Here is a 23014-nt window from a genome sequence, read left to right as displayed (position 1 = left end):
AGGAAAACCAAGGTGCTGTTTCCAAAAGAAGGGGGAAGGGAAGCTTGGCAGAGGGAGAACACAACACTCCTCTGTTCATAGCCTTTTAGAGTCTCCTCATGGTTTTCTGGGAGTCCACAAATGGCATGGTCTGTGACATAGAGTACAGAATCGGTAAAGGCTTAAAGAATGAATCCACTGGCGAGCAGCCTGGCCACTTTGTGATTACTGGCTCATAAGGAGCACAAGACCTCAAACACTTAGGGAGCATGGCTTAGCAATGCACAACAGAGAATGCTCGCTGAGTTGGGATGGTTTGGATGGGGGGGGGGGTGAAGGGAAAGGGGTTGAGAAGATATAGTCCTTTCTGTGTTGATTTCAGAAAGGGCAACCCAAGAATTAGAGAAATTGCTCCCATGGATCGAAGAAGCAGCATATACTTAAAGCCTATAATGAGAATTACTTATGCATTTCTTTGATCCCTGGTTCAGTGAAATTCTGATCAAAATTTTGCAGTGATTTATAGGTCAGCTCAGTAAAATAGAGTGGCCACAGAAACAAGCTGGATACAGATGTATGAGAGATCTGAGAAGGGAGGAAGAAAGAGAGGACTCCATAGGGAAGTGGGTGCCTCTGAGGCCCTAGGCAGAGGCAGGAGAGCTGTTCTAGGAAATTACCTACCCTTTGAAAGTGATGTAACAGGGTTTCCTGTGAATATCACAGTAAAATGAATATCTATCAGTGAATAATTCGGAGATAAGATCCTACTCTAATACAGTGCTGAAATGTGCCACAATTACATTTGCTACAGCTCCACAATTAACTTCTAAATTTAGTTTATTTTGCTTTTATAGTCACAGATATTCTTTTGCAATTATGACTTGATATTTGTAACTATTTTATACTACGTTTTAATAATACCTCCTCAAAGATTAATATCCACTCCTAGTGGTTAGAACTTGAAATAATTATGGTCTGTTTAGCTTTGGTTCCTTATTGAGTCTTAAGTTAATTATAAAAATATTTGTAAGTAATAAAAAATAACCTCATTGGGTAATATGGGCATTGGTATTAAAAGCAAAAGAGAACCAGGAAATTTAGTTGGAGTCCCAAAGGAGTCTTTGGCTGAGGAAGCTTTGGGAAGCACCAGGCTGGATGTCTCCAAATGTAATAAACTCTTGGCCTAAGCATAGAAGAAGAAAGTAGTAGAGAGAAATAGAAAGGGGAAATGGAACAACCTTCTTTGTAAAGAGAAAAATCTCTGAAAAATCGCTTTTTTATTCTCTGTGTGCTCTGGAGGAAAACAGGCTAATTTATATATAACTCTCCCTAAAAAAAAGTGGGGGGGGCAGCTAAACTAATAAGACATTGAAAAAAATAACTGAGATCATGAAACTGATGGTGTAATAACTATGGTAGAAATATTTTATAACCTATTAAAAATTTAGCTGGCCAGAACAGATGAAATTGAAATACACACGCTTACCTCTAAAATCAAACATGAAAACATGATTGCCGGATACCTTCCTGTGTGTCCCTCCAGATCTACTCTCCATGCTTCTCCACCCTGCGCTCTGCATTGGAACCTGACCTGTGTGAACCACATCAACAGGGCTCTGTCCTGGGTCTGGCCACAGAGGAGCGCCAGCAGGAGACAGGAGGGGACAGAGTGGCCTTGGGCTGTGAGATTGCCCGAGCCTCCTGGAGGTCTCAGATCCTGCCAGGCAGCCTTCTCTGTCTCCTATTTCCAGAATCCCGCCCACCCCTCACTCTCTCAGGCCTAGGGGTACCGATGGAGCCGCTCTAGTATTAGCCCTGGATACCTGCAGAAGCCCTGCTGGCTTCCCTGCACCCTGTCTGCTCCACTAAAAGTATTCCTTTTATTACTCAAGTATCCTGAATGATCCTAATTAAAGTCATCTCTTGATGGGATCCTGGCTGATACAATACGTAATGTATTTGGTTGAAGAAAAAGTAATTCAGTTGTAGAAAAAGTTCTAATAGCAGTCTGTGTCCTCATTTTATTTCTAGTCCTAACATTTACTAGTATTTTTATTAGAGCTGAGTGCAGGCCAAGCTTAGGCATAGGAAGGTTTATGACCAAAGATGCCTTTAGTCCCCTACCCGTGATCTAGACATAGACACAGAGTGCAGGAACGAAGGCTGCTTGGCTTTTAGCACAATGACATGACCCGGCTGCCTCCTCCCTGTTGTCTCCAAATCCCGACCTGGTCCTTACTGCCTGTCACCCTTCCTTCTTTCCATCGGGCAGTGGTGGGGCTGACAGCACTGTCTGTAGTAGTGTCCAGGACAGTAAGCACACAGTAAGTCCACTCGGGGAGATAAGCCTTACTTAATAACAAGTAATAAAATTATTCAATCGGTGTCTAATAAAAGATGAAAAGAAACTGCTAGAACTCCAAGCACCTCAACAGCATGAACCACGTCTCAGTCATGTTTCTGGTCCCCAAACCTAACACAGAGCCTGACACGCAGCGGGGGCCCCCGAAGACACATGTGGAGATGAATCAGTGTGTTCAGCTCTAAGGGACAGTAGGCTGGTAAGCCTATGGGGAGCCACACTCACTCGTGTGTCCTTAGTGTATGTTTCTACCATGTGCACAAGTTCCTTCCACTTTTAACAGAACATCATCCGTGTCTCCCTATCTGGGGTCATGGACGCCCCCCTTCGAGAATCTGGTGAAAGCAAAACACCTGTGCCAACACCAACACATAAATACAGGGCAACAGCTAAAGGTGGAAAAAAATACTCTCAGTCAAGATGGTCCATACAATTCCTGAAGCAGACACATTCCCTGTGCAGAAAAAGCCCAGGGCACAGGGTGCTCCAAGAGGAATCTAAGAAGGCGCATTCCAGGCCAGACCTCACATCTTCACCCAAACCCAGCTCGTGATAATGGATACCTATGGCGCTGGTGGCTGGTGAGGATCAGCGCTCTCCCCATGGGCGGGGCTCTGTGCTAAACGTGGTGCTTGCCTTGACCCAGCCCTTACTACACCATCACCCGGCAGGCACTGCTATTATCCTCATTTTAAAGATGAAGAAGCTGAGATACAGGGAGGTTTGGCAGATTGTTCCAAGCCCTAAAAGTAGTTAGGAACCAAGATTAGAAGCCAGGCAGCCCCCCTCAAATGCTAGCACTAGTCTGCGCTGCTCCCTGCACCAACGAGCGTACACCTACTGCTGACTACCTCATCTCACTGATGGAACTTCATCAGCACTCATTTGCTGGGCATCTCTGGAGTGAGAGGCACGGTGTTAGTTGCTATGGGAGGGGCAGAGAGGCACAGAACAGAGTTTGCCCTGAAGGCACGAGTGCCGGGAAAGGGGGTGGGCCTAATGCCTCATTTACATGAATAACCCAGGCAGCACAGGCGATGAATAACTGGGGAGAGCATGAGAGCCAGGGAGGAAAAGCACTGCGCGGGTGGGCCGAGAGCAGCCTGAGGGGAGACGGAAGCTTCAAGGGAAAAGGAAACTTGAACAGGAATTCAGAGCATCTGAAAAAATTACTGGAAGGAATGACAATGAAAAGCAACTGGTTAAAAAAGACAGTCACACTCTAGAAAGAGAAAGTATGTTCATTATTAATCTATAACATGAAGCACAGAAGTTTCCATCTTAAATATGTTATTTGCATGATACGAAAGGAAAACATTATAAAGAGGGTTTTTTGTTTTTTTTTTTTTTTTTAATGTCATTGGAAGATACCACTTGGCAGCAGGAAGGTTCCGGATGGAGTCTGTATACGGAGAGCCCAGTGTCAGCTTGGGAATGTATGAGACCCGTGCATCCAAAATGGACCCGTCCTAGTTTGGGGTCTCACTCTGTGCCAGGCTCTGTGCCAGCTGCCAGAGATAAAGAGATGAACAGAATAGGGTACCTACTCTCAAGGGACATACCATCTGCTGAGAAAACCAAACTGCTTTGCAATTTACTATAAAAACTTTGTGATGCCCCATGATAACAGGGAGGTGGACAAAGAGCCTATAAGATGAGGCCTGGAAGGTTGACAGGAGTCATCCCTGCCCAGACATGCGGGTGGGGAGCAGACGGTCCATTCTAACACTATCTGAGTGGACTTTAGAACATAAAACAAGAGATGATCTGAGAACCATCAAAAGAGCACTGTAAGTAAGCAACATACAATTACTATGTTGGGCACTTATAAAATGAATTACAGTATGTACAACTGTGGGTGTGTTTTGGTTTATGGCCCTGAAAGAGGTTAGTAAACTCTTCCGGCCACCAGTGCCTGGAGGTGCCTGTGCTCGCTCCTTTTCTCAGCTTCGTCTCCTGCCACTCCCGGTTGTCTTTGTAGCTTCCAAAGACCCACAAGGGCATACCCGAGTCAGAAGGGTCTCTGAACTTCTGCACGTGCTCTTCGTATCTCTATATTTCAGTCAGAAGTCAAGCTTGAAGTCTCAGAAGAACGTCTCTGCTCCTGCTTCTGCTCTCCCGCGTAGAGCATCTGTGCATCACTTCCTCTGATGGGTTCTCCAGTGCCTTGTTTGTACTGTTCCTCCTCTCTGGCAGACCTCCCAGTTCTCTAAGGAACGTCACCCTGAGCTGCCAAAGCTTCGGACTCAGTGCCCAGTGAGGTCACATGTTGGGGCTCAGCCCAGCATCTGGCACATAGTAAGAACTCAGTAAAAGTTTGCTGAAGAACGAAGACACAAATGAAGGCAAGTTCACATCGTTGGGTCTCAAAGGGACCCCGCCCTCGGCTGCGTGGGCAGCAATGCTCAGCTGCCCCAGACTGAATGACGGGCCAGCTCCTTGGTCAGGACCGGTCTCCCTCTGAACACTTCACCCCTCCCGTCTGCTCCACTCCCCGACCCCTGGTCTCCCTGAGTGTTCCTGTCTTTGGGTCAGGAAGCCTATTTATCTTGTCCCGGGACTCTCCTTGAAGGAAAAACAGCTTCTAGGCTGAGGGCTGCTGGGAAGACTGCCCCCTAGAAACAAGAGATGTCTTCCTCTCTGTAGTCTTGTTTCCCTTCTGGAAATTCTCACAGTCGCCATATCTACTGGTCAAGGTTATTAGAACCATGCATCAACAATTATCAAACACTGCCTACAGATGGGGGAAAAACACATAGCATTTAATTCTTCCATCTCTCTCTCTCATGTGAGAGCTACATGGCCATGTGGGTTCATGCAAATATATTTATAAAAGTGTGGACATACACACCGTTGTGCTGGAGTGGCAGAATTTACTGTTAGAGAACAGTTTTTCTCATACAATTTTATTTATCCACCCACCAAAAATTACACAGGATACAAGTAGTAGCACCCCACAGTTTATTTTTTCAGACTGCCACCAACAGACACGCCAACCTCTCCTTTTTTGCTCAACCTACACACCTTTTAGCAGTGGTATTGTGATTTTTTTTTGACTCTGTTTAGTCCTTTTCCCGCTAGGCCTGCAAAATTGGAATGTTTTCAGAGGCAGCCCATTGCATTCTAAAAAATATATTTTAACTGTCTCTTTTTACCCAAACTTTTTCAAGGTGCTAATTAAAAGCGTTTATGGTAATTGTGCAAAGCCAAAGCCTTTAGCCATCTGCTTGCAGGCCCTCCTCCTCTGCTCCATCCCACATTCGAATCCCAGCACACTCCCACCACACCCCAACTTCACAGTGGCTCCGTCTGCCCTGGCCCACACTGGAGGCTCCATTGTCCTAACACAAAGTAGGGAGGCACTGGCCTTCCAGAAGAACACATCCGTGAAGCCTAGAGGTAAGGTTCCGCTAGGTACCGCTTAGCTCTAGGCAGACAGTTTCCTCATCTGCAAAAGCTCAAGTCAGCCAATCAAGACACACTTATAGAGCACCATTTATGTACAAGGCATGATGAATGATACTCAACCATCAGAAATGTGGCCCTTCCCCCTCAAAAGAAGCTCATGATCTAGAAGAGAAGAAAGGCTTTGCACTGAAATAGACACCTAGTAATTCTGGGCCACACATGCTGAAAGCCAACAGGAGGTGAAGACAGCAAGGGAGCTGGATACACGTGGTGGGGCTGGGGAAGGAAATCTGAAGGGGAAGTTGGAATAGGAAATAATCAGTCAATCAGTCTGGTCAAAATACAGTGAGAAGAGGTACATTAAGACCAGACTGTCAAAGTCCTTTGAGTGAAACCATGACTCGTTGCAGTCCTTGCCAGCTGCCACCTGGGTTGATGTGAGATCTCTAAGGGACTGTACGGGAGCTGGCTGCAGCTATTCAGGCACGAATCAAAAGAAGGACATTATTATTACTTTCTGCCTTGTTATATTTACTTATTTAATATAGTGACTACTATATGCTAAGCCTTATTTTAAAGGATTTATTAAATATCAATTCAGTGAACACTCACAGCAATGCCATGAAGTCAGAATCATTATTTTGTCCTTTCTTCAGTTAAGGAAACAAACATACAGAGTCTAAGAGACTTGCTCAGTCTGTACCTCTGCCGTCTCTCTTGCTTCCCAAGGAAAAGCAGATGGCGGACCAAAGGCTTCTGTTTGCTGAGCCGCGCAGAGAGGCAAATCAAATAGCAAGGACAGAGACGAATCAGGAATGTCTTCCTAGAGCTTCTTTTGAAATCCTCTAAGACTATCACTTACTGAGTTGTTCCTGAAAGCCCCCATGGCACCAGAATTCCATCACCCAAAAGGAGAGAAATGAAATGTCTGCAAGTTTACCAACTGTATCAGCTGACTAAGTGACATCTGAATTGGGGTGGGGGGAGCTTACGAAAGAACAGAGGAATGTGAGGAGGGAGGATGGAGGAGGGAGGATGGAGGAGGAAGGGGTGGCGGGGGTCATCCTTAGTCTCCATGGAGAAGAGAACAGGGTATTTTTCTCAGATGCAGAGGGCTAAGGATGAAGACTAACCTTACACCCCTCACCTCTGCTGTTTTCCTAGTGTTCCATTTTTTGTTTTAAGTTTCCTTTGAGAATTAGATGGACTTAGTTTTTAAAACTGGGAGGAGTTAGTGGTGAAAGGAAATGAGACGAGGAGAAATCTAGCACAGTGGGGAAAGGAGACAGGTGAAGAGAGGGCAGAGGGAAAGAAGAGAGGAGGCCTGTTACACTACCCCAGGGGGAAAGAAGGATGAGAGACAGTCTGAGAGTCAGAGGAGAAAGTCTGGGACAGCTTTTCACCAGAAAGAATCAGTGCTGGAGCGTGACCCTGTGAAAGAAATTCTTCCAGGCCCTGGGGTCCATAACCCGCAGTTTGAGGAATGCTATCGGGTCGGCCCCACCCACAGAGATACTTTACACGTAACAACTGCGCCAGATGATGGGAACCGAATGGCTAACTTCATGGACTTTCCCAGCTGGAACAAGTAAAACTTTTTCCTTGATGAGCTCAAAATGCTGACCAATCATTTCATATAAGGAGTTAACCAGGAAAAGCATATGTTGGTTCAAAAAGAAAATGGTGTCGGGCAGTATAGTTTTGCTATTTCTTTACCAAGAGGAGAGCGGGGAGGAGCGAGCGGCTGGGGAACAGAGGCCTCTGCCTTTGGCAGGAGAGCTGGCTGAGCATGACAGCACTCCGCAGAGCTTAGACAAATGGCCGTTTAGGAACCATCATGTGATTCCTATGTAAGCTCGTCTTGGAGCTGTTAGCTATTTACAGTCTAACGCTTGAAAGTCTCTTCAGATTCTTTAAAGATACTAAAATGATGACACATTTTAAAATGTTGTAATAAAGTTCCTGGGCTTTTTTCCCCCCGCCATTGGTTTAATCATTTTCATGGAAAATAGGAAGCATCCAAAGTAACATGTTCCAGTGCCCACGTGTCTGCGTCTTTCCCACTGCTGCCCGACACACATGGACAAAGAGTATTTAGGGCCAATTCCAGCTAGTTAGGAACAAGGAGAGAAAGGGATGATTTTCCAACATCAAGTCAAGCTGGGGACTAGGGAGGGAAGGATGGGGATCTAAGGGTACCACGTGTGGTAGCACAGTGGTTAAGCAAAGGGTTTTAGAGTCAGACTGTCCTGAATGCTAACCCCAGCTCTGCCTTTCAGTGGCACGTTATTTCCATCTCTTTGGGCCTTCGTTCCCTCATTTGTAAAATGGAGCTAACAGTACCCATCTCATAGGGCTGGTAGGAGGCAAGATAGACTCACACAGGTAGATAGTGGTAATGTAGGTAAAGCAGTGGCACCTACGGGATCTTAGTAATTGATAGCTGTTATTATTCTCAGACGCATGTCTAGTTGGACCCCACTTCACTAGGCCTAGTAGGAATTTTACAGAAGCCAAAAAAGTCAAGAAAGCCCAGAGCTGCCCTCAGAAGGGCAAGCACTCTGGATTTAAAAGGGAGCTCCAGTCCTGATTTGATCACCTGGGCTAAAGCCAGAACAAAGAAGCCACCCAGGTGGCCTACAAAGTATGACTCTGAGCTAGAGCAGACCTAGGAGGGCCACCCCCAAATGAAATGGGTCCTCAGAGTTAGCTACACAAAGATAAAGCAATGAGAAAGGATTCCCTTCACCTTTGTATCACTGACCTGATTCTATTTTTCAGTTTTATCTCATATATTGTTCTGTTTGGGTTCAAAACAGATAGCACCTTTCAGCTAACCATAAAAGCTCCCAGTCACCTTGGGGGCATTTTTATTGCAGAAGTGAAGTAGAGTTGCCAGCTCTAGCAAATAAAAATACGGGATGCCCAGTTAAATTTAGATTTCTGATAAACAATGAATTTGTTTGGTCTAAGTACATCCCAGTACAATATTTGGAATGTACTTACACTAAAAAATTATTTGTTGTTTATCTAAACTGTGAATTTAACTGGACATCCTGCGGTTTATCTGGCAACTCTAAACAGTGGCCAAGAATTTGCCCTTTTATTAACCTGAAGACTGGCAAAGCAAAGTTACCTCCCATCCATAATTAGTACTGCATTGGAAAATACCAAAAAAAAAAAAAAAAAAAAAAGAGAAGAAGAAGAAGAAAAACCCCAAAACCAAAACCTAAAAACCCCAGAGTTTCAAGGGCTGTTACTTCTCAGCAAATACAGTACTAAATTTACAGACTTTTTAAAATATCATTTCCCCACCCAGGGATTTTTTTTTTTTAAAAAAAGCATCACAATCTAGAGGAAAAAAAAAAAAAACAATGAGAGAGGACTTCCCCTGTGATGATATGCGAATAATTATTGGTCAACTGACGTTTAAGACATGACACTTGTAAGAGTGCTGACCTCTTGCTTTTCAGCTTTTCTAGAAAGAGTGGCCAATAGGGTAAGTTATGTCCTTCCAAAAATCTCTCTTCTCTATTTTTCATGAAAAAACCATACACATACAGAAATTATATTTCCCCAAATGAAGCATTTTCTTTGGCAGGTTCAATGCCACAAAATACTATGAAATTAGCCTCTGGGGCCCAAAGGGCACTACCTAACAGCGCTGGCCATTGTCTTCAGCTACAGCTGCAGCCTGGCTGTTCACACTGACCCCCGAGAGAGGTCGGCCATGTCGCGAACAAGGCCACACAGTAGGTGGACCATCCATGCAAACAAACAAATACAAAACTCCCTCTTCCTTGGTTATATCAAAGCCAACTGAGTTCTTTCCTTCCTGATTGAAAGCCAACAATATTCCTCACTTTGCAAAATATCCCCAAACAACCTTAGGTTCAAGGTCCTTAGCAACTTAAATTTAGAAAGAGGTTTACCCTGTGGAGCCCTGGGAATTTTAAGCAAATAATACCATTCTTCCTCATTTTTTTTCTTCATGTTTTCTTCTCAGACCTCCAATCTACTTACTAAGTCTGCTCAGGTATAGCAGTTACTCCTGCAAAGGTTAGGAGCCAATGTTTCCAGGAGTTGTTTTTTTAATCTTCTTGAAAGTACTGCATGAACCTCCTGGGCCAGGGTGCAAGAGGGCCTATGGCCAGGTGGCACGGGACAAACACATGGAACTGGCCTGTGCTCACCAACCCGGCACCAAAATGTACCAGTCAAGAAGTATTTCCTAAATCTTAGGGACCACTGGTGAAAATCCACTGGTGCTTTGATGGTGGCCCAGTAGGTGGTGACCACGTGATGAATCGTGAAAGAAGAAACTGAAGAAGAAAATAAATTATCATATCCTCTTGGCATAAAGCTTATATAAGAGACAGAGTGAAATGAACTGCTGCTTTCTCTAGGAAGCCCGCCTTGAAGTAGTCAAGGGAAGTCACAGCCTCTAATTCACCTGATTTCCCTGTTTCTCACATAGATATATAGAGATAGTTCAAACTGTATGACATACGTATCAGTCCATGTTGGACTGCTCCCTGTACACTGAACATCCTAAGCTCGTGGGCCCCTGAGCCATTGCTAGCATCTTTCTTCCGGACTGCTTCCCATCTCTCACCCATGCCTGCTGAAATTCCATCTACTGGTCAAAATTCAGGTTTGGGTCCTTCTGAGCTTTCAAAGTAGCATTTAGGCTACTTCTTTTAGGAAGGCTTCCCTGAAATGGTCTCTCTTTTGCCTCTAAGTTCCTAGTGTGTTCTGTTCTTCCCACTTCTATGCAGTCATTACCATCTGATTGGAAGTAGTGATGGACTTGTTTCTCCCACCAGTTAAAATGCCACCTGAAGGCAGGGACCAGGTCTCACCCAGCCTTGTTCCAGTGGAGCAGAGGGCAGGTACTCAATCTATGTCGGCAGGATTGATGCAATTGTTAACCATGTCTTTGATATCTTAGTAACATCTTCTCTAGAAAATCTCTGCCGATGACCTTTCTGATACTGCACAGCACTCTTCTCTATCACAGAACTCATGACCTTATATTGAAATTATCTGTTTACATATGAACCACTGGACTGCCAGTTCTTAAGGTAGGGAACTTGTTTCACTCATCTGTGAGTCTGCAGTGCCTAACACAATACCTGAAGATAAGGGGGCTTTCAAAGTAGTCTTTAGGTAAATAAATATTTAATGAGATGTTCAAAGTGGATTATAAGCTCTTGGTGGGGGGTACACACATTCACATCCTCTGCACCTTCTCTTTATAATCAAGAAAGATTAATTGATGTTGACATGTGAGGTAGGTTCTATAGCAAACAGTTTCTCGGTTCTTTCAAGTCGGTCATACCATCTGATGACCAAAAATATGGAAACCCTTTCTAAATATAAATACTAATCTCAAGGCTTCATGTACTTTGAGAAACTTGAGACTTAGTTGTCTCAAATGACTTCCTGGATGGCCCTCTTCCTTAGCCCAAGATAGCTTCAACAATTTATTTTTGTACTTCAGCATGACCTGCATTCCAATTATGATCATTATTTGGTATTTTCAAAATAAGTCCAACTGAAGTTCTAAACCTGGACTGTGGTGATGGTGATATAATTCTCTAAATTCACTAAAAAACACTAAATTGTATACTTACGATGGGTAGATTTATGGTATGTAAATTATGCCTCAATAAATCCGTGAAGAAAATGAACTTAGACTATGCCACAAGAGGGAAAACATCTTCTTTTTCCTTTTGACTTCCAGGGTCTACCATGGTAACAGATAGCGTGGCTGTTCCTTGTTAGCCAGGAGGTGCATCCACGCTGGCAGGGGAGCTCAGGCAGGTCACCAAGTGTAAACAGCTCTGTAGAGGTCACCACAAAGGCGCTGTTGTTCTATCTCACAGCCGAGAAGGAAAGGAGAGTCGCCATGGAATATCTACTCTCTCTTGCATCCCTAATTAGAAACATGTGGACGAGGGCCCACCCACGGGTCAACTCAGCCAGAAAGGCCCTGTTTCTTCTGCCTAATGTTGCGTGTTGGCTGAAGTAAGACCTCTCCCTGGGCCTGCCATGGGAATGGTTTCAAATTATAGCAGTATCTCCAAAAGGCCACCATCAAAGCACCAATGGATTTTCACTAGAGGCACCCTGTGATTTGAAAAACACTTCCTTGACCAGCACATAATGAGTGCCAGGTTGGTAAACTGGAACCAGTTCCATTTATTTGTCCAGTTCCACCTGGCCATAAGCCTGTTGCACCCTGGCCTAGATCAAACACTGCTCAGACCCCCTCAGGTAGGCGAAATGAAGCTCTTAACAAAATTTAAAAGTTCTGGGCAGCAACTTGGCAAACACAGATCACATGGATGTCTGCATTCTTTCTTGTAATCCATCTAAGTTGAACTTAATACTCTGGTTCTTTCCATTTTACAGATGGAGAATATAGCACCAGTACCCAAACTGTCTCAGTGAAGTACCAAGAAGATGAATGAGGGAATACATAAACTCTGTTTGTTAATGTCCTAAAGAAAATGGCAGATTCGTCTAAGACATTATTTATTGTAATCCTACCCAAAGAGAAATGTTGCTGTTCTCATTCAGAAAAGCCCCAGTGAACATTCACTTTTCTTCAAACTCTGAGAGGCAGTGACTTGTGTTAGTAGAAGAAAGTCACTAAAGTTTTACTGTGGGTCGAAAGAGCTACAGATGCTGGCAGACCTAATTATTGAAACACTCAAATGGTCTCTTTTTTAAACATAGGGAGCAATACATGGAAAGACTGCTGTGCTGGCCCATCGTGGTGCCTTTTGCAAAGATCAGATCATCCAAGAGGCCCGCTCTGACCTGACCAAAGACTGTATGTAATCTCCTATGTGGAAGAAAGCTATAGTTCTTAGATTAATCACCCAGCCACAGATCTGCCACCAAGCTGCTCCAAGTCTCTCTTCCTAATCGGGTATAAAATGGTATTTTCTTCAAACCATGTGGTAGAACCAGCTTATGCCAGGGAATATGCATTCCTTCTCCACTCATTACAGATACACGCAAGGTCAGTGGGTCATTCATATACAATGGGAGCCACGGTCAGCCTGCAGTCCATTGTTTCTTCTAAATTTGCCAGACAGAGGACTAGGGACTGACAGTGGGTGATTCTTGGAAAGAAACTGCGAAAACTAGAGGGAGTTAATTTTACATGCGAAGAGTTATCTTTTTAGTTGAGATGTTAACACATAAAGTAAGACAAAGACTGAAAAACCTGATGGAACCCACACCATTCGCTGGCGATTTACAGAAAACCAGTGGGGTTCTAGCACCTGGATTATAGTGGCAATGGGCAGGGAGAAGGAGTCATATTTAGAACCCATGACTCCAGTTACACTGGTCACATGCTGTACAGGAAAGTGACCACTACTGCCTGTTCAGGGACCAGAGGACCAAAACTTGGACTCACTGGATAATCCTGAATGAATTTCTGACCCTCCCTGTGTCTCTGCTGCCTCAACTATTAACACACAAGTAAATATACCTGCCTGCTTTGGTGTGAAATGAGCCTGCATCACCTTTTTGGCTCCATAATCAAGATGTGTCTTGTTAATGTTACACTGCTCTGTAGAATCAAGTGTGTGGAAGCTTTGGGCTTCCAATATATGAATGGATGCCAGTAACAAAATGATCAGCAGCCAAATGTGAAATTAGATTCTCTGAAAAGAGGCAGGCATTTTAGGTCTGTCTTTCAAGAAGCTGCAGCCATACCCAACTATCAGGGTCTAAATGGAAGTGACTTAACATTCTTTGGCAGCATTTTCTTTGGCTGGCCAATGCCTCGTTGGCCGAGAGAGGTCTGCACAGGGTGAGGGATCTGAATGAGGGCACAGGGGTCAGAGGGTGGGGAGGAATAGAGAGGACACAACAGAGTAGGAGGAAGCTGGGCCGTGGAACTGGCCTTTGGTCAAATGCTTATTCTTCTCTAGGAAGAATGATTATAAGGAACTTGCTGTCAGCACTCTTGGACTAATCTCTCCAGACACTTCTCTGAAGAGGGAAGGACTCTGATCAAACTCTCCCCAAATCAGCAGTTAAGGAGGTGGAAGGAGGAATTTTAAAAGCTGGTGATGTACACGGAATCCTTAGTCGGAAGCTCGATCCACTCGTCTGGCACACAGCATTTGCTAGATTCTAATCTCTGGCTGCCAGGCCTGGAGAGGCTACAGCGATCAGAGGCCACAGGGGTCTTTATGCTCCTCACTCTTTGATTTCAAAACAGCCAAGGGGAGAAGGAGAAAACCAGTGTCTAGGAATCCTGGTACTGAACAATCCTAGCTATTGTCACACCGTTCCGTATGCTTTCTATCAGTGAAACCGTTTACATCACTCCAGACCTAGCCCTGGCCCCTACAATCTTGCTGACTGTCACACAGCCTACGATGGTCCCAGGGACACTGCAGGCCAGAAGTGAAGGATGCCTTTGTTTTCATCTCTATGATAGGATGGCACGGAGTCCTGAGTGCCAAGGTACCAAGATAAGAAGGGTGCTCAAAATGCCCAGATGGCTAGAGAATGAAAGCCCAGAGAACAGAGCCAAGTTTGCACAGCAGACAAGGGCCACTGTGGCCAGGGCTGGAAGTGGGGTCCTCGTAGTCCACAGGCAGCAGCGGAACTAAAGGGAAGTCAACCCCCGACTCAGCTGGTGGGAGTTGGGCAGCTTCCCAGCTGGAAGGGGCTCTCAAACACATCCCTGTGAGCTACCCATGAAAGACAGAGATGCCTTAAAAACAGTAGACAAAAGGAGCTGCTAATCAAGAGGAACTTTAGACGTAAGAACAGGACTCAGTCTCCCTTCCAGAAAGATGCACGTCCGGGCCAAGGCCCAAGAGCTTGACATGCAGCTGCTGTCCTCCTTTCTGGGGCCCAAATTTGGAGGCACTGAAAGGAGAAGAGATTCACAAAGGAGGCAGATGGGGAGGCCCCCACAAACACGCAGTGCAGTTTCCATACAGAATATTAGAATTCACCAGATATAAGCAATCACAATGATAATCGGCTGCTTGGAACTGAAGTACTGTTTTGCTTAAGAAATCAGCAAACCCCACAAAACTCATAGCTTCTCCTTTCCCTCTCAACTTTGAAAGTTATAGCCATTTGGTGGTTGATGAAGACACAGCGCTGGAAATCTTGGAACCACCCCAGGTCCTGACTCCTCAAGACACCCCAAGCAAGGGCTTTTTCTGTGGTTGGTAAAACAAAGGTATTTTGCAGAGATAGCCCAAATGGCCTTAATTCTTCTCTTCCAACCTTCGTGCCTATCATCAGGCTATTCTGTTAACAGTGGCTACTTCCTCCATTTCTTTCCTAATATTTTCAGCACTATCCAAATTGTTTTTAGCAAGGAGGGGATAGATGTAGCTCAGGGGTGGAGCACATGCGTAGCATACACAAGGTCCTGGTTCAGACCCCAGTACCTCCATTAAAAAACAAATAAGACAAAACAAAACAAAACCAAAATAAGACCTGAAGGAGAAATATAGGCTTGGAAACTGATCTGAACGAATTGCTTTTAGCAATATTTCATCTTCCACTAATTCTTCAGGTAGAAAGGCTATCACTTCACCAGGTGAATCAAACAAACAAGACAGTGGAAAAGAGAAACAGTAAAAAGTTTGATAATGATGCCAGGAAAACCCATAAACTGTGGAAAGGAACTGCTAACAAGCCATTCTAGTTTAATTGGGCTTTGAGAATTATTTTTCTAGAGTTGGGATTTTTGCTTTTCCTGAAAATCCAGCTGCATGGTTCAGGGAAAAGAAGGGTGTACCTGATGCCCCAGCCACCAGACAACAGGTTTAAGACTGAAGGATCTGCACCATCTGTGGAGACTGATCCTTCCTACCAGCCTTGCCTTGACAGCTGGTTGAGGCAGAGGCAGAGCAAGAGTCTTCTCCCGCTGGACGTTCATCTGCAACATGTTTTAAACTGGAAGACAGCAGGGAAGCAGAGCAATGGATTAGTTCTATATTCTGCTTTAAACTTGCAGGGATACAAAGCAACTCAGAGGCTTCAGGGAACTGGATTTTGCTCCTCCCACTTATTTAGGTAGCATCAGTGCAGACTAAGCACATCAGTCCTCATAATCAGAAACGACTGCTCTGTTTACAACTCACCCTTGGGTACAACACCTTTCAACAGCTCTTTTTTGTTTTTTAAACACCACAGTTCTCTTCCATGATGCTACTATTCTATATCTTTGTGGATGAACAGCACTTAGTTATTACTCCCACTAATGGACAAAATAATATTTATTTGATTTATGCAACATGAGTGGAAGTAACAGAACTAAGTTTCGGTAGGTTGACTAGCTGGATTATAATGTTTGGGTCAATATCCAGTTACTTTCTTTTTTCATCCTGCCATCCCTCCAGATGACATCAACATCTATGTGTAGAGTCTTTTAAACAGCACTGGTGCTATTTTAAGTACAGTAACGAGGGGTGGGGGGTGGAGGGAAGATGATCTGGAGCTGAGATAGCAGAAGAACTGCAATAGGAACAGGATACCCTTTGAAAAGAGAATGCAAGCTCTTCATATGAGCAAGAATTCAGGATGTCCTAGGTCATGGCTGGTGGCATTGTCATTTATCACTGGCTGCAGAACAGTGACCAGATTTCCTGGAAATAAAAAAAGGCTTTTTTTTTCCCCTGAATTTTCTCTTGACGTAAACCATTATCTATTTGCAAGAGATGAGGAAAAAAAGGCATACACATATGTTAGAGCCTCCAGCCTTTCAAACTGTCATTGCCTGCTTCCCAAATGGCCAATTTATTGTCTCATTTAAAAAAAAATTTGCCATTATTTGCTCTTTAGAAAACAACTGTGCATGGGTAGTCTGTTAAAATTGATTCTGTTGGATGTCTTTCTTTTTTTCTGAGATTACACGCTCAGCTGTGTTAACAAAGGAGACATGGCACCAGCACTCAACTCCGCACCCTTCCACTGACACGAACCTCCAGGAGAGAATGAGTCTCATCCATGCAAAGATGAAGTATACAGGGCTGGAAAAGTGGGGGTCGAGGAGGTAAGAAAGGCCACTCCCTAAACTAGTTTGTCTCCAGTTCACTGTCTGATGAGGGACAGGGGCTCCCTGTTGGGAGAACAACATGGCCGCAAGCGTCTCCTCAGAGGAGACTGCGTCATGACAAGAGTGGCTTAGGAGAGTCTGTGAGGGAGGAAGTGAAATGGCTCACAGTGGGGTTAGGTGAAAAAAAACAAGAGAAAAGAGTGGAACCTGGTTCAAATAAGCAAGGCTGTCCACCACTCTGAAGAGTTTATTTTTGTTTCAGACAAACTAGCTTCCCTCAGAGAGAAAGGTGATCTGCTTTTTCGAAAGACTGCTCTCTCCCCTCACATTCAGCCTGACTGGTCCCTCCTCCAGTACTCAGACCTACCTCAGTCCCGACAACAGCGTGGCGGTCTCCCCCAGCATTGCTGGGGTTCTACCTGTCATGTAGTTTTTGAGCTTTGTGGCTTCATAAAAAGGACAAGAACAGAGGATGAAAAAGTAGAACAGTTAAAAATTCATCAAGTCATAAAAGGAAATCAGGTTTGGGTGCCTGAGGGGGAAATAGCCCACAACGTTTTAACATAATCCTTTCTGTCCTAGAATGAACAGGGTACCTGATCTTACTTGTATCCAATGGAAGTTGCCAGAGGAAGAATTGTACGCAGGAGAGGTGTGGACATCCTCCTGAGGCTTTCCCAGTCTCCCCAGGAGCCATCTATGAGGCAAGTAGCTGATTCAAAACTAATTTATTTTTATGGTTTTGAATTATAGAAAACAGGAATATAAATGAAAGAATATCCATGCCTGACAATGGCTCCAAACTAACATGAAATACAGCAGAATCCAATAACACCTTGCAAAAAACCTTACATATTCATTGAATTATGCTTCCCCATGATAGTCAAGTTGATTGACATACATAATCCTGGTGTAGCTAAAAATACTCCTTATACAATGTCATCACATTCTATTAAAATTCTCTAAGCACCACGGCTAGAATAACTATTTTCTGTGATCATCTATTTCCTTCCACTGGAGGAACTAACTCTGTTAGTGTCTAATACAGTGGCTCTGGTCACCCCCCTCACCACGTCTCCAGCAGAGATCCTGACTCCACAATTTGCTTTCAATACGGCATTGAAAGATACCTCTTTAGCAGGCTTTAATAAAAGTGATTCCTATCTTTATTAATATTGTTGCTGTTGTTGTTAGGAAAATATTGTGGAATGTTCCAAGTGCAGACTGAGAACTCCACACCCCTAGAATGCAGTGGCCTCAGGCAGCAAATCTCCAGGCCCCTTTATCCACCCTCTGATTTTCATCTCCAAACATAATAAAAGTTAAATCTAGCAGGGACTGTTTGGCTTTATGATCTTGGAAGATACACGGTTGCTTAATACCCAGCTGTATTCATCTTTTGCTCTTCACCTCTCTCTGCTTTGCTGGGATTCTCCTCTCTCTGCTTGAAAACAAATGCTCTTTACCCTCGGGCCTGCCACTGTCTGCTCCGCAGCCCCGAGTCGTGACGCTGGTGATGAGTGGTGACCTCTCTGTGGCTCATTTCACTGCCAGTACCAGTGCCCATTACTTGGTTTCTACTTTTAATGCCTGGAAAGTGGGCAGCGGACACCACGTTTGATGAGGCTGCTCTGCCTCAAATACTTCCCCATCAGGCAAATGAAACAGGGCTGCCTTTCTTGGTGGAGAACGAGCCGTCTTTTATGTTAATGAAGGGTCTTGCTGTAAGAATAGCTTTCCCAGTCCTTTAGCTGGACCGTTCACTAAACAACCTGTCAACATTTCTAAGAACTAAATATGGAACACCAGTCATCAAGTGGCACAGGAACATCATAAAACAGAGACGTTGCATCCAAGAAATGTTCACAGGCCTGACAGTGAAGTGAGTGGCACTGGGATGTAGCAGCAAGAACTTTTCCCTCGGTTCTACGTGTGCCTTCCGTCTCAGTGCTGTCTCTGAGCTGAGATCAGTGGCAGCTTTTCCAACAGAAAGTGCATTTGGTTCCAATTCACTTTCATAACAACAGAGATCGCCCCTTAGCAAGACGGAGAACACGAAGCTGCATTGTGCAGGCTGAGGATGACGTGCTTGGGTGGCAGGAAGCAGAGCAGCCTTTTCTCCGTAGAAGAAAGCGCCCGTGGGTAGCAAACCTCATTCCCAAACAGCTTTTTTTTTTTTTTTTTTTTTTGCCCCTTTATGATAGCAAAAGAAAAATCAAAGAATCATCTCAAATCGCAGAACTGGAAGGGACCTCAAAAAATCATCATCTAACTCAGCCTCCTCTAGAAGGTTTTGTTCCTTCAGTAATTATCTAAACCCCAAGGCACTGGGATTTAATCAGGTCTAAGGGCACAGCAAAGTATTTTATAAATTATTTGTGTAAGCACCTTGGAGGGCCTTTTATTATCTTAAATAATGAGAAAATGAATGAGATTCTTTAAGATGTGGCGGCTTTTAGGATTTCAGAGGTTGTTGAGTGGATAAGGAAGGAACAGAATCCAAGCTGTGTTTTTTTGGCAAAAGAAAATACCTGTGCTACTGGTTCGTGTCTCCGACAACCAGAAACTCATTCTCCATCACTGCAGTTATGAGTAACACCCTGCCACTTACATCCTCTTGTCTCTCACTGACAGTGAGGGTGGCATATTGGATAAGCCAATACAATGGAAGAATTCTGATGCACAGGAAGTCCTAATATAGGGTCCTTCAGGGGAAAAAAAAAAAACCCTCCCAAATGGTGAATTATGTAATTCTACCACTGTATTATTCAGCAAATGGAAGGGGGAAAAGATACCATCCACTGTATGTTCCTCGAGAACCTCCAATCAAGGGCCCTAGCCATTTAAAAACATTTTTCCTGGCTTCAGACTGGCTATAAATAAATTTAATAAGGACAAAAAAAAAAAAAAAATCACCGCATCATTTACAGTCCTCGCTCAGCTCCAGCTGACAAAAATCCAGTCCAGATGTTGGTTGTGCAAGAACAATAGCAAGAGGGTGAACTTCAGTCCCAACTACGAGAGTCCCCGAAGGAGGGCATGTGTTTGAAGAGAACGGGGCTGCAAGGTTGGCAGGGGGGGTGTGGACAAACCTGGCTTGATACTGATTGAACAGAAACACGGTAATTAATTTATTTTGTGTGCAAGAAGTCCAGTTTATTAGCCTTTCCCCTGTCTCATCACCCCTTTCAAAGCCACAGGGGCTTGGCTGGTGAAGCCTGAAATGGTTGTTTCATAACCTTCGCTTTTAAATTAAACAAATGACCTCAGATTTTGGAGCCGTTGTGGACTCAGGGGAAAGTATGCCATTAAAAGTGTGCCAGAAACAGATTTAATTGGTACAAGTCCCAAAAAGTGCTCAAAAGAGCACAGGCTTCCCGCATATAGATTTCAGGGAAATTACTCCAAGGCCGCACAGCTTTGTCAGAATTTGAGATGTGAAACAAGGCAGCTGAAAGACTCCGTATCAAAAGGGTGGATTCAATTCAGGAGATATTAATCTGATTACTTAAGCAAGGCCATGAATCGGATACGCTCCATTGTGCGCTCTTGTTCAACCTGGACAGCTGGAGGAGCCAATAGCTTCCTTTTCCCCTGACATATAATTAAGTTTTAAGAGACGATCAAGTTACCGATACAAAGTTTTAAGAAATATTTCATTCAGGAGTGGCATTTACAGTGCTCGCCTGTTGCAAGAGACATTGTTCCCTCTACTTCCTTGAGCCACGCTGGAGAGCGTGTGGATCAGGGCCTAGGGGCTGGTGTTTGTGTTTCAGGCTACAATAAACGCCCTCTGTGCACCTGCCTGGAGGAAAAACCAGTCCAGCCGCCTCCCAAGACAAAAGGGCCCTGTATTAAGCGCTGAAAACCCAGACGTGAACTGACCCTGGCAAATTCCAGCTAGGAAAAAAAAAATCAATATTTTCGTCCAGTCCACAAGAAGCTGTCACGTAGGTTTCTGGATTTCCTTTCTCATCCCCACTGAGTCTGAACAACGGTGACCTGTCAACAGAAGTCACCTCCTTTCTCATGAGCCTCCTCACTTTTCTAGATTCTTTTCCTGCTGGCAAAATCCATGGCCTGGCACACTGTTGTCTGTCCTCCAGTGATCAACATACACTCTGCTGCTCCTGCTCTGCCAGGACCCTCCCTCTGGAATCTTCTTGGGGTCTTTGAGGACATGCAAGTGCATCCTCCCAAAGAGTGAACATTACTGACTTAGGTGTTTTTAAAGATTTCCTGAATACACAGTTCACGTAAACTCCAGGGACACTTAATGGCAATATCAGTAGGGCAAAAGATCAAGATTACAGATCTTCCATGCCCATCGTGGTTTCTGATGCCAGCTGGTCCAAGGCCACACTGGGTCCTACAAACCCATTTTGGATGCCTTCTCCTGGGAGAGCCACTGGGCTCGGGCTTGTTCTAATTCACGCCTGGAATCAATCATGCTAGTCTCAGCTGACCTGGGCATTCTCATGAAGAGAAGTGATTTCTCACAAAATTTGAAACCCAATCAGATGAGGCACAGGCAGCTTCACCCCAGGTCACACATGAATAAACTAAGATGGGCAAAGGGAATACCTCAATTGAGAGTGCAGGCTGGTTACAAAACCAGGAAAGGGCCCATGAATTGTCACCTCCCATTTCTCTAAGCCAACCCTGAGAAGAGGGCAAAATTAACTAAGTCACGATTTTTGTAATTATTTGAAACTGCCATAGATAGTAAGGCTTTGTCTACAAACCATTTTTAATATATTTGGTGATAAAGAGCTAAACTTTAAAGGGTTAACAGTTCTCTTAAGGTTGTTTCCACAGCTTCTCCAAACTCTAGCCCCAAGGGGCAGGAAAACCAGATGATCAGCACAGGAAAGCCAGGTCCCCTAACATGACCATTCCAGCAGGATGTGCTTAATTGTTTATGTCTGGAGAGAACATAGGAACCAAGTGCAGTTTATCTGATCTGGTGCTCATTAAACAGCTGGCCGGGAGAAGAGCCACCCACCACAGGTGCTAAGCTGCACTGAGCTGCCTTGGCCAGCCCAGCAAGCGCTCAGTGAGACGTGGGGCTGGTAAACAGTCTGCCACTTTGTGAGAGGGCCTAACCCAGTGATGGAGGTTGGCTGTTGGCTGATACGCAGGGCCCTCCTGAATCTGTGATTCAGCTCAGATTGATCAGGGAGTCCGTCTTCTTTATGCCCTGATATGTTAAGACAGTGGCCCAAGCCACCACAAGATCATGACCATCTCCCCTTTCCTTGAGTGCCTCTGACATTAAAAATCTGTCTCCCTGAACCTGGCAATTCCCTAGGTGCTGGGCTGCAGTGTGACTTTAACTGTTTCGTACATCGGTCGCACATTCTGGCCTTTCCTATCTTTTCTTGTGCTATCTACCGTAGTACAACACACATGGCCAGTTTAGATGTAAAGTTCAGCTCATTGCAGCATGTAGGAATTCCAGGGTTCCAACCAGGTAAGGCTGTCAAAATTAGAATTAGCCTTTATGTTCTAGAGGGCAGAGGCCAGGCCTGATACTGTTCTTGTTAACCAAACAGTTCATATCATAGACACTCCATCCTTGGATGAATGCACGACTGAAAGACTGGACTGATGCTCAAGATGTGGGTTCAGTCTCACTCTTCTTGGGACAGTGAAGAGCCCTGGCATGAGAGTATGGTGTACTGCGTGAGAGCATGGACCTTCTAGGTTACAATGCCAACTAGTTAGGGGATCATCAGCAAGTTATGTAAATGCTCTGTGCTTCTGTTTCTTTGTTTGTAAAATGGGAGTAATAACTGAATCCACAAAAATGCTAAGATTTTTCATGCTTAGTACAGTATCTGACACAGAACAGACACTCAATAGTAGTAAATCACTAGCAAAAGGAGTATAAAACATGCATTTATTTCCACAGTGCCATTTAGCACTTTAAATCATGTGCCATTTTCTCTCACCAGCTAGCAAAGAAGCACAACTAGCCACTTCTAGCAACAAGGCATCCTGACAAATGAGGGCTTGTGTGATGGTACCCAGAAGATAACACAAGAAAGGTATCTCTTCCAGGTCGAAGAAATCTACACCAGACCTGGCCACCCAACCCAGACTTAAGAATAGTTAAAGCACATAACGTTCCCATTGCCTTAAGAAACCTAAGGCTAGCCCCACCCAAAAGTTCTCTCATTTCATCTTCATCTTCTCGAACCTGTAAA

General features: G+C 44.4%; 1 protein-coding gene and 1 long non-coding RNA gene across 16 annotated transcripts in view; one reads left to right on the top strand and one right to left on the bottom strand.

Annotated features, from left to right (window-relative positions):
• RAD51B (RAD51 paralog B) overlaps positions 1-23014 on the bottom strand; it is a 723675-nt gene that overhangs the window by 328621 nt on the left and 372040 nt on the right. The window lies entirely within an intron of this gene.
• LOC116664321 lies at positions 12329-17499 on the top strand. The gene is made up of 4 exons (XR_004320797.1): positions 12329-12689; positions 14863-14978; positions 16657-16802; positions 17388-17499. It is a non-coding gene; the product is annotated as an uncharacterized LOC116664321 (long non-coding RNA).

This window comes from Camelus ferus, chromosome 6, assembly GCF_009834535.1.
Source record: "Camelus ferus isolate YT-003-E chromosome 6, BCGSAC_Cfer_1.0, whole genome shotgun sequence".
Classification (NCBI taxonomy): domain Eukaryota; kingdom Metazoa; phylum Chordata; class Mammalia; order Artiodactyla; family Camelidae; genus Camelus; species Camelus ferus.
Note: the sequence above shows the minus strand (reverse complement) of the source record. Positions and strands in the feature narration are given on the sequence as shown.